Here is an 18,404-nt window from a genome sequence, read left to right on the forward strand (position 1 = left end):
AGTACTGTTCTTGACCTGAAGATATCTTGAACATCAACTGTCCAAATCAGGAAGAGAATTATTATCGCTTAAAGGGAAGTTGCCATCCACCATGTTAATAGCTATTGATGGTTAGATAGAAAAGGAAAAAAGAAGAAATTTCATATGACAAAAACAGTGGAGGCATGCCTATCTTGTGGCTGAAGGATGAGGTGCAAAATTGTTTGGCAAGCCTTCAGGGAAACACAGATCAAAACCGCTGATGAGCTACCAACATGGCTATATTCAAAAAAGACAGGTAAAACCAAGTGTTGTGACATGGAGTAATTGGAACCCTCACACGTTGCTGGTGGGAATTTTAAGTGGTGCCAATACTTTGGAAGATGGTCTGGCAGTTCCTCAAAAGGTTAATAAACATAGAGTTACCATAGGACCCAGCAATTTCATTCCTAGGTGTATACCGAAGAGAAATGAAGACATATGTCGACACAAACACTTGTGCACAAATGTTCACAGCAAAATGATTCAAAACAGCCAAAAGTTGGAAACAAGCCACATGTCCACCAATGGATTAATGGATAAACAAAATGTACAATACCTATACAATGGAATATTATTTAACAATAAAAAAGAATGAAGTACAGGTAGATGCTACAACATGCATGAACCTCAAAAACACTGAGCTAAGTGAAAGAAGCCAGTCACAAAAGATCACTTATTGTATGATTCCATTTACATGAAATGGTCAGAACAGGAAAATCCATGGAGACAAAACCAATTAATGGTTGCCACAGGCTGGAGGGAGGAAGAATCCTGTGCTAATGGGCAAAGTATTTCTTTTCTTTCTAAAATTAGATAGTGGTGATGGTTGCAAACTCCTGTGAATCTACTAAAAACCATTGAAATGTACACTGTAAAAGGTTGGATCATATGAATTATATCTCAATAAAGCCAGTTTTTAAAGAATTAGGCACTATAGGCAAAATAAATTGTCTTTACCCCAATATTTGTCTTTTTGTCATTATTCTTTTTGTCAATATTTATGAGTATTTCCCTCCTTGGTATGATTTCACAGACTTGGGGGAAGCCTCTGTGTGCCCAAAATATCTTTTTCCCTTGCCATTGCCCTACTCCTGTCTCGCTAGCTTGTGGAATTCCACCTCTTTAACTTCATACCTTCTGGTTTAAGGCTTTGCTTCTAACAGATATTCAAAATAGCTCAGGGGAAGATTGCTCATTGAGATTTATCAATCGTGTGATGTTTGGTATGAATGACTTGTCAGATCTCTTGCTGACAGAGGGATTTGTTGAGGGTAAATAGAATGAGGATAAAGTGCCAGAAGACACACGAAGAGGGCACAGAGCAAAGGAGGTGGAGGACACACCCATTTCCATCTCAGTATTTGAACCTCACTGGTCTGTTGCCTGCCTGTCTTTGCTGATGCCCTGACCTGTCTCTTCTTTTCTTTCTTTTTCCGTCCATCAATCCATAAAACCTCTTCATCCTGCAGGGCCAGGTGCAAAGGCCACTTATACCAGAAGTCATGGTGTTTATAACTACCACTCATCCTTCTATTCCTTCTGCTTTGGGTTCATATTTTTAATGATTTTATTTTGAAATTACATAGAACTTTTTTCATTCTACTTCTTTGTATAAAAATATAGTTCTGTAACATGTCTGTGTCATAGATGGTGGGCAGGATTTCTTTGGAGGTACAACGCCAGCTGACAGTTAGGACTGGTCTGAAAATGACTCCAGACCATGTCCACCCTCAGTGAGGAATGTGCTGTGATTGATTAGCCATGTGTGCAATGAGTACAAGAGGGGTGAAGAATATGCACATCATCCCTGACAGCTGTCACTGTTATGGAGCCCTTTGTTATTAGGTATTTCCCTCTGCCTTATAATCAGATGTGATTTCAACCTACACAGCAGAGAAATCTTTCTTCATTGTTGCATACCAGAGTGGACTGGTTTGCTAGTGATATCACTTGCTAATAATCCTAACACCGTGTACTCTAAAGCAGTGGTCCCCAGCCTTTTTGGCAGCAAGGACCGGTTTTGTGGAAGACACATTTTTCCACAGACCAGGGAGTAGGGATGGTTTCAGGATGATTCAAGCACATTACATTTATTGTGCACTTTATTTCTATTATTATTACATTGTAATACATAATGATATAATTATACAACTTACCATAATGCAGAGTCAATGGGAGCCCTGAGCTTGTTTTCACTTGCCACTTACTTGCCATAGGGTTTTGATATGAGTCTGCAGGCAATTGATTTATTATGGTCTCTGTGCAGTCAAACTTCTCTGCTAATGATAATCTATATTTGCAACCACTCCCCAGCACTGGCATCACTGCCTCAGCTCCACCTCAGATCATCAGGCATTAGATTCTCATAAGGAGTGTGCAACCTCGATCCCTCACATACGCAGTTCACAGTAGGATTTACACTCCTATGAGAATCTAATGCCACCGTTGATCTGACAGGAGGCGGAGTTCAGGCAGTAATGTGAGCGACGGGGCGTGGCTGTAAATACAGATGAAGCTTCGCTCGCTCACCCGTCACTCACCTCCTGCTGTGCAGCCCGGTTTATAACAGGCCAGGGACTGGTACTGGTCCATGGCCCAGGGGTTGGGGACCCCTGCTCTAAAGCACTATGTAATACTACAATATTTTATCTTTCCAAACTACCTATGGGACCTCACTCTTCTGACCTTCATGAACAAGAAAAATAATTTAAATAATTTAAATTTAATAATTTAAATTCATATATTTGACATATTGTATAGCAGGTACTGTTAGTTGCCTACCCCACATCCACCCCCACATCCCTCCTTCCTCCTTCTGGAAGCAATTGCAGTGTTGTTCTGCATGGGTCCACAGGATTTGGGGAGGTTGGCACCACTGCCAACTATAAAGTTTAAGCCTAGCATAATGGTCTTATTCCTCTGCCCAGGGTTGGTTTAAGCTAGGAATGTGAAACAATTTTGAAAAGAAAGGAAGTATCCTGGGCTGGAGGGCATCTGGGAAAGCCTTCCCCACTTTTTAAGATTCACAGAAATAGAGGTTCTTTCTCTGCATGTTGTCATGTCGGGATACTATGTCCAGAACTGCTACCACCATCATGCTGAGTCTGGAAGCAAGGTTTAACCACAGAGAAGGAGGAAACAGACAAATGACAAGGAGACAGAACCAAAGTAGTGACAGCTTGTACCTGGAGCTTGCCCCACCACTGGACTTCCTGTTCAGAGAGATAAGAATCCTGGTATTTTTAAAACCCAGTTGAATCCAGTTTAGTGATATTTCACCCTGATATATACATACGCTCATTTCAAACTACAACTATACCTATATATTTGATGGCACAGGTATAAACATTTATCATTAATCAAAATATCTTTGTGTGTGTGTTTGAAATTTCAAATGTTCTTTCTAACAATTCCACAAAGTAGCTATTTTACAGGAATTATCATCTTCAATAAAAATATAAAGTAACGGACAACCAGACATGACACATTTAGTGGCATTCTGCATTCATTCGTTTCTTTAGGCCACCTGGCCTGGGTCTAAGAGTGGCATGGTCGAGCAACACAATTTACTGTTGTTCCATTCAAGAAAAACCAAGTGTATTCTCTGTGCCAGACATCAATCTAAGAATGGGTGATACACTTGAAAGAACCCTGATCTCATGGAACCGAGCTTTAAGCTAAGACCTAAAGATAGGAAGGAGTTAGTTCAGAGAAGTGGAGGGGCTAAGTAGGAAGCATCTCAAGGAAGAGGACTCGTATGTTCAGGACCCTCAGGCAGGAAGGAGCTTGGGTTTCTTCAGGAGCAAAGAGGGGCAATCTGCAGAAGCATGGTGCTCATGGGGATGGGAACGTCCTACAAGACAAAGTGACACGGGCAGGAGTGTTAGGAAAAACCTGAAGCCATTAAATAGCTTTAATGCGGTAAGTGATAGGACTGTATTTACACTTATAAAGATTTGGAGGATGGATTAAATAGAGGCAGAAGTGGAAGGGGCAGATGAGATTACCAAAGAGTAGTGAGAAATGGTGGCAGCTCAGACAAACTGATTAATTTGTGTTTCGCTTCCCTAAATGCTTCTGCCACACAAATCCTTCTGCATAGCAAAGCAGTGTGTATCTCCTATCCTGGCAATAGCACAACCCACAAACTTTTATGATGTTAGGATCCCACTGCCTTTCAATCCAACGTAGTGGACAAGAGTCAGAGAGAAGCACTCCCTGGGGCCTGAAGTGCTTGTCACCTCTGCAAACATTTAGACTATGTGCTGGGGTCACTAGTTCTGGTGATTTCATCATGAAGACATGTAAGACAACATAAGGGTGGAAGCTTTGATACTTTGGAAGACCCTGTCATCAGACATAACATGTTGAGCAATAATTAGAAATTAAGTGAAAATACACAAAATGCCTCATTATGTTCTAGATTGTTCATGGAAGATGTTTTCCTCACGTTAATGCATAGACACAGTAGTAAAATCAGCAACCTGAAGGAAAGAATACCCACCTCGGGTCTAAATAGTTGAAATTAATACCATGAGATAAGTGGGTCCCCAACATGTTGTACCTGTAGTGAAGAAAACAAGAGTCCATCGCGACTGAAGCCTGAAATTAAGAGGAAAGTGCAATAGAAGCATCATTGTGGTACATCAGGTTCCTGTCTCCTGCTTCCAAAATCTGTTGGCTTCACAGGATTCAGTCATTTTGTTCACTGGTGGTGATGACAATAACAGGACTAATAAAAGAAAACATATCTCCTGAACTGGATGATTGGCAAGTTCTCCCACTGGGGAAGAACTGGATAAGTAGAAGCAACACTAAATGAAGACAACTGCAGAGGAGAGCATAGCAGCAGATTGAGGGTTAAACACCATCTGCTTATGAAGGAAAGTGAGAAGGGAATGACCACCTGGATATTTCTATCACCAACATGCCTCTAAAGTGTCATAAAACATCTCAAGGGGGCTTTCCTGGTGGCGCAGTTGTTGAGAGTCCGCCTGTCAATGCAGGGGACACGGGTTCGTGCCCCGGTCCGGGAAGATCCCACATGCCGCGGAGAGGCTGGGCTCATGAGCCATGGCCTCTGAGCCTGCGTGTCTGGAGCCTGTGCTCCGCAATGGAAGAGGCCACAACAGTGAGAGGCTTATATCTTTAAGCTGGAAGTTCCTTTGCAGATGTCATTCTGAACTGTGGGGTGTACCAATAGGAACACTCTTCTGGCTATTAATAGAGTCCCTAATTTTTTTTGTTGAACTTTTTATCAAACTACAGCTAGAAGAACCAGAAAATGATCCTGTAGATTTTCTTTAAATACCTCTGGTCTAACTAAATCCAAATGTTGTAATGTCTGAAAATTACCAGTAGTATTTCTACAGATGGTACCAGCAGTTTATCAAAGGCTGAGAATAAGCCTGCAAAGAATAAGGAGAGAGTTTGGAATAATTGTAAAGGCATAAATAAGTTCACAATTCTTGGAAAACAATATATTGTTTTAATTTTTCAAACTGGCCTTGATCTTCTGGCAAATACTGTAGTTGAAATAATTATTACTAACATTTATATCAGGAACAATGTTTCTAAATTTTCTTTTTAAATTCCCTTTAAAGACACCAATAGCAGATGTGTGGCCTGTGAAGGGAACATCAAAGGAAAGTGTGTGTGAAAATAAAACAAAAATTTAAATGTGCCCTTTGAATCTAAAACATAACTTGGAAACAAACCAGAATCCCAGTGTTTTGATGAGGAAGAAACTGGAGAGAGCCTCACCATTTCCACTGGTCCTGGACAAAACCTGACAGTATATCAAGCCCCGCAACCAAGGGAGGCTTCTGCTATTAGTGAGGACCTGCACTGCTTCATCATTTGTTTTAGAAGGTGCAAGAAATTCCTCATGATATTATCATAGATTTTTATTTGAAGTAATTTTCCACTAAGATTTTAGCAAGTCTTTAGCTTTCTTTCATATTGTATACACAGCTGAGCCTTGAACAAAGTGGGGATAGGGGTACCGACCCTCATACAGTCAAAAATAACTTTTCAGTCTGCTCTGTGCATCACCAGTTCTGCATCCGAGAATTCAACCACCATGGGTCGTGTGACACTGTAGTGCATAGATATTGAAAACAATCCATGTATGGTTTTTCATAACCACCATTCTTTACTACTGTTGTTACTAACATCACCACATGGAAAAACTAAAATTGAGGCCAGTGCTATAACCTTAGTTTAACCCAGTTACCTAACTCTTTATGGACTCAAGTCTCTGTTTATATGACTTCACTAAATCTTCAGTGTTCTCTTCACCCCTGCACTCCTCCTCTTCAAGGTGGCATCAAGTGAGGGGGATGGCATCAAGGCATCAGAGGTTGGGAAAAGGGGTCTGAATCCACAGGTAATCTCTGCAGAGACCAGGTCTGTTCTTCTTGGACTATTCAGGTCAGTATTAGATCACTTTTATCTTTATTTTTTGGTGGGAGGGATGCCTGCTGGTGCTCATCACCAAAGTCCTTGAACTCACCCACTGGCCTCCAGTCATGCAGTGTTAGAGCACTGCCATCTCTGCACCCCACAGTGCCCACCCTCCCCACACCTCCATGCCTCCCACAGGACACGCAGACGCTTCCACAGCCCTTTAAGAACCAGCTTGTTGAAACTGGTATATTGAACAAACCCAGTGTGATGAAAACACATTTTTTAATCCCCCTTCCTTTAAACATTTTTTAGATTAAGAAACTATTTTTCACCTCCACTTGACTCTTTCACACTTATAAGCAATCTTTAAGTCCTAACAACTCACAGAACAGTCTAATTTGGTATATTAATCTGTTATATGTAATAATCAACCCTCAAAGCCTGACTTTATCTGGAATCTCATCTCCTTCCTCTTGTGGGGGCCTGAGCTGGCCACTTGCAGTGGGGAAGGAGAGGCAGAGTCCTCTCTTTCTGTGCTTCATCCTCCTCCTTTTCTTCTACCAGTTTAGTAAGCAAGAATTAGAATTCTCCCAGGCTGGGCCCAGAAGGTTAAAGGATTAAGGTAAAGGGCACAGACGGTGGCAGGCACCATGGTTATCTGGTCAGGAGGCCTGCTGGGCAAGGCGTTTAACTTGGACACATTCTCACATGGGGTCTCCTGGGCTCCTTGGAGGTGGCCTTCACTGACAACCACATGGACCGCTGCCCTTCCTGAATCTGTAACTTTTACAGCAGCTCATTCAATATGGACTCTTGCTATTAAAAGGCCCTCCATCTTCCCAACTCTGGGCAAGATCTCCTTCCCACATGGACCACCATGGACCCTCACACACCCTCTGTCCACTAAAAGCATCACCCTGTCCTCACACTGCCCCTGTACCTGCTGTCACTCACAGGCAGGCTCTCTGCTGCCCAAAGGTAGGAAACACATTTCAAACTCTGAGTAGTTCCACTGAAGCCACCTCCCAAACTCAGCGTGGAATGAAGGAGAAACACCCTCCTGACCCCAGCACCCCCACACACCCCTTTCCCCTTCTCAACAATCTCCCTGTGTCGACTTTCTCTGCCTTTTGTAGTCTTGACCCCTAGATGAGAGGTGAGGGGTCAAATAGTGAGGTGAAAATTTTGGTATTTTCCCTTTCTTCTGTAAATTCAATATATGGTAGTCTAGTACCTCACTTTGGAATTTCACATAGCGTGAGTCCCCAAACTTGGATTTTACCTTGCTGTTACCTAACAGTTCTCTGACTCATGCATCCCACAGCTGCTGTGTTGAGCTGAAACACTGACAGGAAGGCTGGTTTTCCCTTATTCCTGCAGTCTCCCTAATACATCTGGAGAAGCAGCCATGCACTTCAACGACCCTGGGCTGCTTCCCACAACTATCTGGTTGCTCCAAAGTAGCAGCTCCTCCACATGGAAAGGTAAAGGGGGGAAAGAATTAGACACCCTGTTGACTGACTTTCTCATCTCCCTCTGACCACCTGCCCTCCATCCACCAGGACCAGAAAGGGTAGGCTTTCCTCTAGTTCTCCTGGGGGGGTCCATCTCCTCACACCCTCTCGTGAAGTCTGCCAGGCTCTTGTCACCTGGGAACAAAGTCCTCTGTTACGTGTATTGATACTGTAATTGCCTGAAATTCTGCCCTTCTAAAAACATGAAGTTGATATTCTTTTTTCCCTTTCTAATGCTAACTGGGAAATCTATAGACCACCTTTATATTTAAATCCAAATATGGCATACTATCAGAATCACATGGGGAGGGTTTAAAACTACTGATTCCTGCCCTCCTAACCACCCTAGTACATGACTGAGTCAGAATTCCTGAGGGTGGGCTGGGGTCTTCTTCCCCACCCACTATGCTTGACAACCACTTTTTTTTAACCATTAAAATAGAAAAGCCTCAGGCTTCCCTGGTGGTGCAGTGGTTGAGATTCCACCTGCCGATGCAGGGGACAGGGGTTCGTGCCCCGGTCCGGGAAGATCCCACATGCCGCGGAGCGGCTAGGCCCGTGAGCCATGGCCACTGAGCCTGAGTGTCCGGAGCCTGTGCTCCGCAACAGGAGAGGCCACAACAGTGAGAGGCCCATGTACCGCTAAAAAACAAAAAAGAAAAGCCTCTACAGAGACTATAAACTACTCTACAGAGAAATCTTAGGTATATAAGAATCCTCTGTTAAGACTTTTAATCTTAATTTCCTCCATATTCCCAGCAATTTCCAAAATATGAAGATTCATGGAAATTTCTAAAGTTTTGCTACTGATCAATAGTCAATATAAGCCTATTAATTAAGCTTTCATTTCTGGAAAGTCAAACACATGCTCCTGTTGTAAAGTAGTTCACCCAGTAGTTTCATAGCAATAATTGATTTGGGGGAAAAACCTTTTGTTGCCTTACCTTCATCTGTGGGAAAGTCATAGAAAGTGCAAATAGATTTTGATACAAAATTTTGAAAATGCTGAAGGAAAAAGAGCTGAATAGGAATTTGACCAGAAAAAAAAAAAAAAAAGACGTGATTCTCACACTGCAAGAGAATTCAAAATCTGCTTGATGTCCAAGGGATATATAATATGTGAGAATGGAATACAGCCAACATTTTAATACCTTAGCCTCACAACATAAGTCAGAAAGAATAGAATGCTATTATCAAAAAGCTTTTGAGTATGAGATAGAGTCTTCATTTTACCTATTCCAAATCCACTTGCTGATTTTACACAATGACACAAAAAGAGCCTTAGGATAATTTAACAGACTTCTAGCTTAACAGGTTTCCCTGGTGGCACAGTGGTTAAGAATCCGCCTGCCTAATGCAGGGAACACGGGCTCGAGGCCTGGTCAGGGAAGATCCCACATGCCACGGAGCAACTAAGCCTGCGAGCCACAACTACTGAGCCTGCATGTCACAACTGCTGTAGCCCACGTGCCTAGAGCCCGTGCTCCATAACAAGAGAAGCCACCGCAATGAGATGCCCACACACCGCAACAAAGAGTAGCCCCTGCTTGCCACAGCCAGGGAATGCCTACACGGAGAAACAAAGACCCAATACAGCCAAAAATAAATTAATTAATTATTTTTTTAAAAATATGCTAGCCTCTTTTGTACAAATAAACTTGAATAGTTCAGATACATCTCAAAAATTCTAAATCATAATCTGAAGATAGTTTTAAATCAGTTGCTCCTGCAAATAACACAGAGGGTGGGTGATTTTGGTGTCTCTATGACATACAGCCACTGCTTCTATTATGTCTTATGGTTCAAAAATTAGAAGGCAAGAACAAAATACTTAGAGGAAAAGAGAGAGGAAATAGACTGTCTCATATTTATCCCTGTATTAGGGGAAGCCATTTCTATCTTTCCTAGAGTTAAACATATAATACCCTAAGATTTTAAGAAAATGCTTAAGAGAAATGAATTCCAACCTTATAGCTACATAGAAGAGTGATTTCCAAATTTACATAAGAAATAAGTCTTCTGAGCAATCTAAAATGAAGGAGAAATAATCAGAAGTTTTTTTCAGATGTTCTCTCTCAAAAATAACATCCTTAATCTCTTTTATGCCCATTTTTCTTGAACCCGTCTTCTAAGATCAGTTATGGTAGTAAATGTTTCAGCTCTCCAACAGTCTCAGAGCATTCATAGCTATATATTCATTAGAACCATTTTACTGCTCACAAGCTGGGTTCTGGACACATTATATCCACAGGAGACCCACAGCATTTCTCATAGATGTTACTATGTGTTAACGGGATTATACTCTACCTCAGCAAATGCATATTTGAGCTAACCTATACTTTAAGCAGATTAATTAGAACTTAGTTGCTGGAGTTCCCTAAATGTTGTCCATAGTGGAATTCATAGAGTAGCAGAGTTAAATGAGGTGATTCTGAACAGTTATCAGGAGTCGTAGCTACCTTATTGAGGACCTACTGGGATTTGACTATGATGCTCATCTTTGCTCTATGTTCATTATCGTAAAATAAAATAAGACTCATCTTAAGTGGAAAGACAGCTTTTTAGGTTATCAATTCTATTACATTATCACAAGTAGTGATCTCCAAGATAGTGAGCCCCTTACCCACTTCAGGATGTACACAAGTCAATCCATAGGTGTTGAGAAGAAATACTAAAATTTCTATTTATTTTTTCATAAAAAAGAAAATTAAGTTTTACCAATTGTCTAACACCTAGTATTCAGATGAACACTCACACTCATCCACCCATGTATCAGAATATCACCATTACGCATAGAATACAGGGTATCTTGAGGGCAGAGAGTTGTCCCCCAATGTAGATGGGTTGAAAGTCGTGCCTCACATGTTTGTTGGCTTGTAATGCAGCAGATGAAGTAGACTTGAAGTGTGACTATTTAGATTTATGGATTTTTTTTCTAGTTTTAGCTAAATAACTCTTGTAACTTGACAAGTAGTTTAAAAATACTCCTGCAGAGACAACAGATCAAATGCAGTACCAATAATGTAAACATGAGTGAACAGTAAAAGGCAGAGCTGACAATTCTCCTCCTCCTTACATGAAATTTTCCTTATAAAGTGAAAACAATCATAATCTGGCCACCAAAAATAAATTGAGTTCATCAAAAAGATCATATGAAATGTGGATATATACATTTACTATGATTAACTATTACCCTTGTCTTAACTCTCTGTAGTGCCATAAGCTATTAACAAATTATACTATCATTGATTGGCAAGATATTTAAAATAATTTATTCTTCTTAGCTTACTTTTTAAATTTATTTCTTTGTGTGTTTTTTTAATGCACATAATACATTAGTATAATGATAAATGTATTTAATATGTAAGCAAATAAATCTATATAAAGATATTTGAGGAGTGCACACTAAAAATATTTTACCAATGGATTCATTATTTAAATATTTTATAGATCTTTGACCTACAAAAATGGCAGAAAGTAGAGATATATTAGAAAATATCAAGTAACCACAAATAAGGTATACATACTGTTGGGATGTGTTTTCTTATTTTCATGTTTATTGTGAATACAAGTGTGCTTGATGTTTTGGGAATACACACAAAGCAAAAAATAATAATAAATCCCACACTGAAGATATGACTTAGAGCTTAAAAGTTCTAAATATCCCTTTTATCTTCCCTTCTTTAACACGTTTCTTCACTGCCCAATTCAGATTGAATAAGGAATTGCTCTTGAGATCTAAGAAAAACAGCAACTTGAGTTGCAATACAATTAGTTTCTCCTGTCTGTTTCTGGTTTAAAGGAAGCCAGAGTTATTTAATACCATATTAAAACATGCCCTGAAGAACTAAGGAAGAATTAGCAGGAAAATACCTCTGCGCTAGTTTCACTGGCCATGCTTGAAATTATGGCCCTGCCCATATTGTGGGAGGTGGGTAGGTGAAGGTGTTTTCACTAATATTATCACCTCCGAAGAAGATTGAGCTAATGGTTGCTATCACCTGTGAGCAGAAGAAAGAAAAGAACTTCACCTGTGTTTAAGTTAAACAAGATGATATGACAAAAAGACCAAACACTAACTCTAGAAATAGCCAAAAAATTCCTTGTGATTATAATGAAATCCAAAAACAAGACACTTGTGAGCTGCTTACCCCATCTCATCCTTTTATAGAGGTTTAAATATTCTCAGTGAGTTGACCTTTTCACTTTACTATGAGTTTCCCTAAGGGTATATCTTTAGTAGAAATAATTTGATTGAGTGTTCACACTCAGAAACCTAACAGAACTTCCCTTGCATATGAAAGCTATCTTTGCTTGTCTCCTCCAATTTTAAAAGGTATTTTAAAAACGTTCCAGGAATCGGACTTTATGTGCAATGTGTCACGAGAGAGTGAATATTTATGATCAAACTGCTCTTCTAAAATGTATCATAAAATCAGGTTTATAGTAATGTTCTTCAGACCATTAGCTACCATAATTCTCTAGTCCTTTTCTTAGCTGTTTTATTAATAGTGTACAGTCCTCATTACTACTAACTGTTACTTGTTAAATACAGGCTCATCCACCATAAGCCAGATTCTCCTCCGGTTGACTGTTTTACAAGATATGTATAAATAGCCTCAAAACCCATCTGTCTGGGATTCTTGAGGGCCCTCCCTCCCACAAATAGGGGGAAGGGGCTCAATGGCCTCTTCTGGACTTTTCCATTACTAAAATTTAGTAAACCTCAAAACAGCCTGGAATTATCATCCATCTGGGGATTTTTTTTAATTAATTAATCTCTTCATAATGTGCTGTGCAGAAGAAAAAAGGAAATTGACATTCAGAAGGAGCAGAGGGAAAAAAAAAACAGAAGGAGCAGAGGAAGAGCAGAAGAGGAAAACCCAGAAAAGAGAAGTCCTTTCCTTCTTCCATTTACTACTCTGATGTCAGTATCACCTTATAAAGTTCACTTAGTAAAACTGACAGCCGTGGGTATGTTTTGCTTTCAGGTTCTGTCATGTGCTACCAGGAGTGATGGAGACACCTTCCAGAGGTCTCTGACCATCCCCGAGGACATCTTCCCACCTCCTCACTGCAGCCCAGAGGGGAAGGCACGTGGTAGTTCACCTGAACCAGACTGCCTCTGTGACGAGAACTGACAGCAGGAGAACGAAGCCATTCTGCAGAATAGATGGCGAGTCATCAAAGGGAAGACAGCAGGAGCTTCAAGGACTCAGGGGACACCATCTGAAACAAAGTGACATTGATATCAACATCTAGGGAATGAGAGAGGCAGATAAACTTCTCAGGCAAGTAAAAAGAGATGGGATGACCCAGTTTAAGCAAAAAGTGATTTGCTAATCACAAAGCAAAGAAAGAACTCCATGGGCTCTCTCTCCTCATATACAGCAGGTAGGGTCATTATGCAGAGAGAGCAGTGGGCAGGAAAGGAGATTGGCTCAAATGTGACTGTGCTCAGACCATGGAGGGCTTCTTCAGAACAAGAGCTCAACCCAAAGAAAACCTGGCAGCCAGTGCCACCTGCAGAAGAAAGATATATCTTCTGCGGGCACCAACTCTCCACAGCTGACAGGCTGATATATTCTGCTGAATAAATCGAAAAACGTTCAAGTGGCCTAAAAAAGGTAGTCTGAAGTAGAATGCACTGCAGGAATCCAATCAAGCTCAGAATGTCAGGAGCCTGTGGCAGCATCCACACTGGGAGAAAATGCTCCCAAACTCCGAGTTAAGTGCAAATGAGAAAATATCTTGGTGGGTTTTGTTTCTTTGTGTGAGTATGTTTGGGATTCTTTTTTCCGGTGCTTGTATGTTGTGATTTTTTGAAAGACAAAAAAGTGCAAAGAGTTATTATCATATATGGAGAAAAGCAGGAAGAGAACATACTTTTCCTGTAACACACAGCAAGTGCATGACTTTCTCCTCGAGTTTTTTCTTCAGGTTTTGATCCCAACTGTCGCTGACTGTCCCTCTCCGGGCCCTGCCTCCTCTGTAAATCTCTCCCGAATGAATCCAGCCCTCACCGACCTCTCCTCTTTCAGGTGATGATTTTCTTATCGCTTGAATTCAATGTGGAGCTTAATTAAATACTGTCTTACCAGGCTTCCCTGGTGGTGCAGTGGTTGAGAGTCTGCCTGCTGATGCAGGGGACACGGGTTCGTGCCCCGGTCCGGGAGGATCCCACATGCCACAGAGCGGCTGGGCCCGTGAGCCATGGCCACTGAGCCTGCAAGTCCGGAGCCTGTGCTCTGCAATGGGAGAGGCCACAGCAGTGAGAGGCCCACGTACCAAAAAAACAAAAAAACAAAAAAATACTGTCTTACCTTCTAATTGCTTCCTGTGGGTAAATTTCACCTTCCAAACAAGACTACAAGACTCTTGAGAGCAGGGATTAGGCCCAACACACACTCTATTCCCCTCAGCCAGGATGAAGATGCATGCAGAGCATCTGTCATCTGATTTGACGAGTGTGAGGGAGGCCTCCTTATGCCAACATATCTCCCTCCCCTGTGTTTATTTTCTTTATTTTTTTAACATCTTTATTGGAGTATAATTGCTTTACACTTGTGTTAGTTTCTGCTGTACAACAAAGTGAATCAGCTATATAAATACATATGTCACCATATCCCCTCCCTCTTGTGTCTCCCTTCCACCCTCCCTATCCCACCCCTCTAGGTGGTCACAAAGCATAGAGCTAATCTCCCTGTGCTATGAAGCTGCTTCCCACTAGCTAACTATTTTACATCTGGTAGTGTATATATGTCAATGCCACTCTCTCACTTCGTCCCACCTTACACTTCCCCCTCCCCATGTCTTCAAGTCCATTCTCTATGTCTGCATCTTTATTACTGTCCTGCCCCTAGGTTCTTCAGAACCATTTTTTTTTTTTAGACTCCATATATATGTGTTAGCATATGGTATTTGTTTTTCTCTTTCTGACTTACTTCACTCTGTATGACAGGTTCTAAGTCCAACCACCTCACTACAAATAACTCAATTTCATTTCTTTTGTGGCTGAGTAATATTCCATTGTATATACGTGCCACATCTTCTTTATCCATTCATCTGTCAATGGACACTTAGTTGCTTCCAGGTCCTGGCTATTGTAAATAGTGCTGCAAAGAACATTCTGGTACACGTCTTTTTGAATTATGGTTTTCTCAGGGTATATGCCCAGTAGTGGGATTGCTGGGTCATATGGTAGTTCTATTTTTAGTTTTTTAAGGAACTTCCATACTGTTCTCCATAGTGGCTATATCAATTTACATTCCCACCAATAGTGCAAGAGGGTTCCCTTTTCTCCACACCCTCTCCAGCATTTATTGTTTGTAGATTTTTTTGATGATGGCCATTCTGACTGGTGTGAGGTGATACCTCACTGTGGTTTTGATTTGCATTTCTCTGATGATTAGTGATGTTGAGCATCCTTTCATGTGTTTGTTGGCAATCTGTATATCTTCTTTGGAGAAATGTCTATTTAGGTCTTCCACCCATTTTTGGATTGGGCTGTTTGGTTTTTCCTGATACTGAGCTGTATGAGCTGCTTGTATATTTTAGAGATTAATCCTTTGACAGTTGCTCCATTTGAAAATATTTTCTCCCATTCTGAGGGTTGTCTTTTTGTCTTGTTTATGGTTTCCTTTGCGGAGCAAAAGCTTTCAGATTTCATTAGGTCGCATTTGTTTAATTTTGTTTTTATTTCCATTTACTCTAGGATGTGGGTCAAAAAGGATCTTGCTGTTATTTATGTCATAGAGTGTTCTGCCTTTTGTTTTCCTCTAAGAGTTTTATAGTGTCTGGCCTTACATTTAGGTCTTTAATCCATTTTGAGCTTATATTTTTGTATGGTGTTAAGAAGTGTTCTAATTTCATTCTTTTACATGGCTGTCCAGTTTTTCCAGCACCACTTATTGAAGAGGCTGTCTTTTCTCCATTTTATATTCTTGCCTCCAAAGATGATACAAACAGATGGAGAGATATACCATGTCCTTGGATTGGAAGAATCAACATTGTGAAAATGACTACACTACCCAAAGTAATCTACAGATTTAGTGCAATCCCTATCAAACTACCAATGGCATTTTTCACAGAAGTAGAACAAAAAATTTTACAATTTGTATGGAAACACAAAAGACCCCGAATAGCTAAAGAAATCTTGAGAAAGAAAAATGGAGCTGGAGGAATCAGGCTCCCTAACTTCAGACTATACTACAAAGTTTCAGTAATCAAGAGAGTATGGTACTGGCACAAAAACAGAAATATAGATCAATGGAACAGGATAGAAAGCCTAGAGATAAACCCACACACATATGTTCACCTTATTGCTTATTTTCTTTAAATCAAAGAATTCATTCATCTGTGTTAAGAAATTGGCCCAGTCACAGTAGTAACTTTTCCCAGGATGATATACATTAAGACATTATGTAGTGATATGCCAAGGTCATACTTGGGATCACAAAGACCTCTTTTTTTGTTTTTGTTTTTGTTTTTTGGGGGTTTTTTTGCAGTACGCGGGCCTCTCACTGTTGTGGCCTCTCCCGTTGCGGAGCACAGGCTCCGGACGCGCAGGCCCAGCGGCCATGGCTCACGGGCCCAGCCGCTCCGCGGCATGTGGGACCCTCCCAGACCGGGGCACGAACCCACGTCCCCTTCATCGGCAGGCGGACTCTCAACCACTGCGCCACCAGGGAAGCCCCCAAAGACCTGGTTTGACTCTGGACTCCATCATTTCCTGATGATGTGACCTTGGTATGTTATTTATGTCAATGAAAATAATCAATAAACAATCTATAACAGTAATAGAAAAGAGTTTTATCTGAGCCAAACTGAGTACAATAGTCCGGAAGACAGCCTCTCAGATTACTCTGAGGAACTGCTCTGGAAAAGCATGGTTTTCAGCACAGTTTTATGTCTTGTCAGAAAAAAGAACATCAAACAAGTCAGGGATACATTTCTTCAAGATTTCAAAAACCAGATCAGCAAATACACAGAGAGTCAGTATGGCCCTGGCACCTGGGAAAGGAGTCTTGTCATCAAAGGAGGACTAATATTGGCATCCCAGGAAGGGAGGCATTTGATCTTTATTTTTAACATGGACATTCTTTACTTCTGGTCAAGGAGCCCTTTTCTTCAATAACTAAAGCAGAGACTTCCCTGGTGGCGCAGTGGTTAAGAATCTGCCTGCCAATGCAGGGGACATGGGTTCAAGCCCTGGTCCAGGAAGATCCCACGTGCCTCAGAGAAAATAAGCCCATGTGCCACCACTACTGAGCCTGCACTCTAGAGCCCAAAAGCCACAACTACTGAGCCCATGTGCCACAACTACTGAAGCCCATGCACCTAGAGCCTGTGCTCTGCAACAAGAGAAGCCACTACAATGAAAAGCCCACGCACCGCAACAAAGAGTAGCCCCTGCTCGCCACAACTAGAGAAATCCAGAACACAGCAATGAAGACCCAATATAGCCAAAAATAAATAAATAAATAGATAGACAGATAAATAAATAAATAATAATTAAAGCAGATGTCTAATGTATTCCTTATAGGTCACAAACCGGTTGTTCTAGTTAGCAAAAAATTCAAGTTAACTAATGTATAACCCAGAATGACTACCCCACACCTCAATATGTGAACATTTCTTTTATCCTTTACATCTCCATGCAGTTTGCTTATCTATAAAATGGAGAAATAACATTCCACTCATAATTATGTAACAACTGAGAGAAAAATACATGTAATATTTAGCCCATAGTAAAGATTTAGTAAGCATTAGCTTTGTTAACAATAATAATAAAAGTGAGTACTGAGAGAAAAACTGTGAAAGGTCTGAGATATGATCCTACTTGCAAGCTGACACGTGAGCCTGTGGTAGTTTCATAGATGCTAGCAGAAGCCAGGAGACCACTGAGTTGGAGACAATGGACCTTGTTACTTAAAGGACAGCAGGCAGCCTGAGCTTTCTACTTACATCAGTTCCAGTCACTCCCTAATTTCCTTTAGGCTTGGGTCACAATCAAGAAACTCGGGGGAGATTTTGATTGACATATATACACTAATATGTATAAAATAGACAACTAATAAGAACCTGCTGTATAAAAAATAAGTTAAATTTAAAAAGAAAAAAAGAAACTCGGAGCCTCGGAAACCCAAATCTTTTATAAGCTGCAAGCAAGCCTGCCTGACTTTGTACTGGAGGGCAACATTGTCCTCATCATTCTCAGCAGTGATCAGGCCTGCCCCCTGCTCCGGAGGGGGCCACTCTACGTTCCAAGGCTGTCTGCTGTGCAAATATTCTTTACAGAAATAGTCCTGGAAGAAGGCTGTCAGCACTGCTGCTCTCAATGTGTGCAGGAGACAGCAACCCATGGGGAACTGCCTCCCAATGAAACCTAGCCTCTGTGAGCAAGGACCTTACCATCTGTGGGAAAAAATGGAGAAGTGAATTTAAATTAGAAGGATAAGG

At 41.0% G+C, this 18,404-nt stretch overlaps 1 pseudogene; it reads left to right on the forward strand.

Annotated features, from left to right (window-relative positions):
• The first annotated feature begins 241 nt into the window (after positions 1 to 241).
• LOC103090903 (sentrin-specific protease 6-like) lies at positions 242 to 13,084 on the forward strand (annotated as a pseudogene).
• Positions 13,085 to 18,404: the final 5,320 nt, after the last annotated feature.

This window comes from Lipotes vexillifer, unplaced genomic scaffold (assembly GCF_000442215.2).
Source record: "Lipotes vexillifer unplaced genomic scaffold, Lipotes_vexillifer_v1.1 scaffold302, whole genome shotgun sequence".
NCBI lineage: Eukaryota > Metazoa > Chordata > Mammalia > Artiodactyla > Lipotidae > Lipotes > Lipotes vexillifer.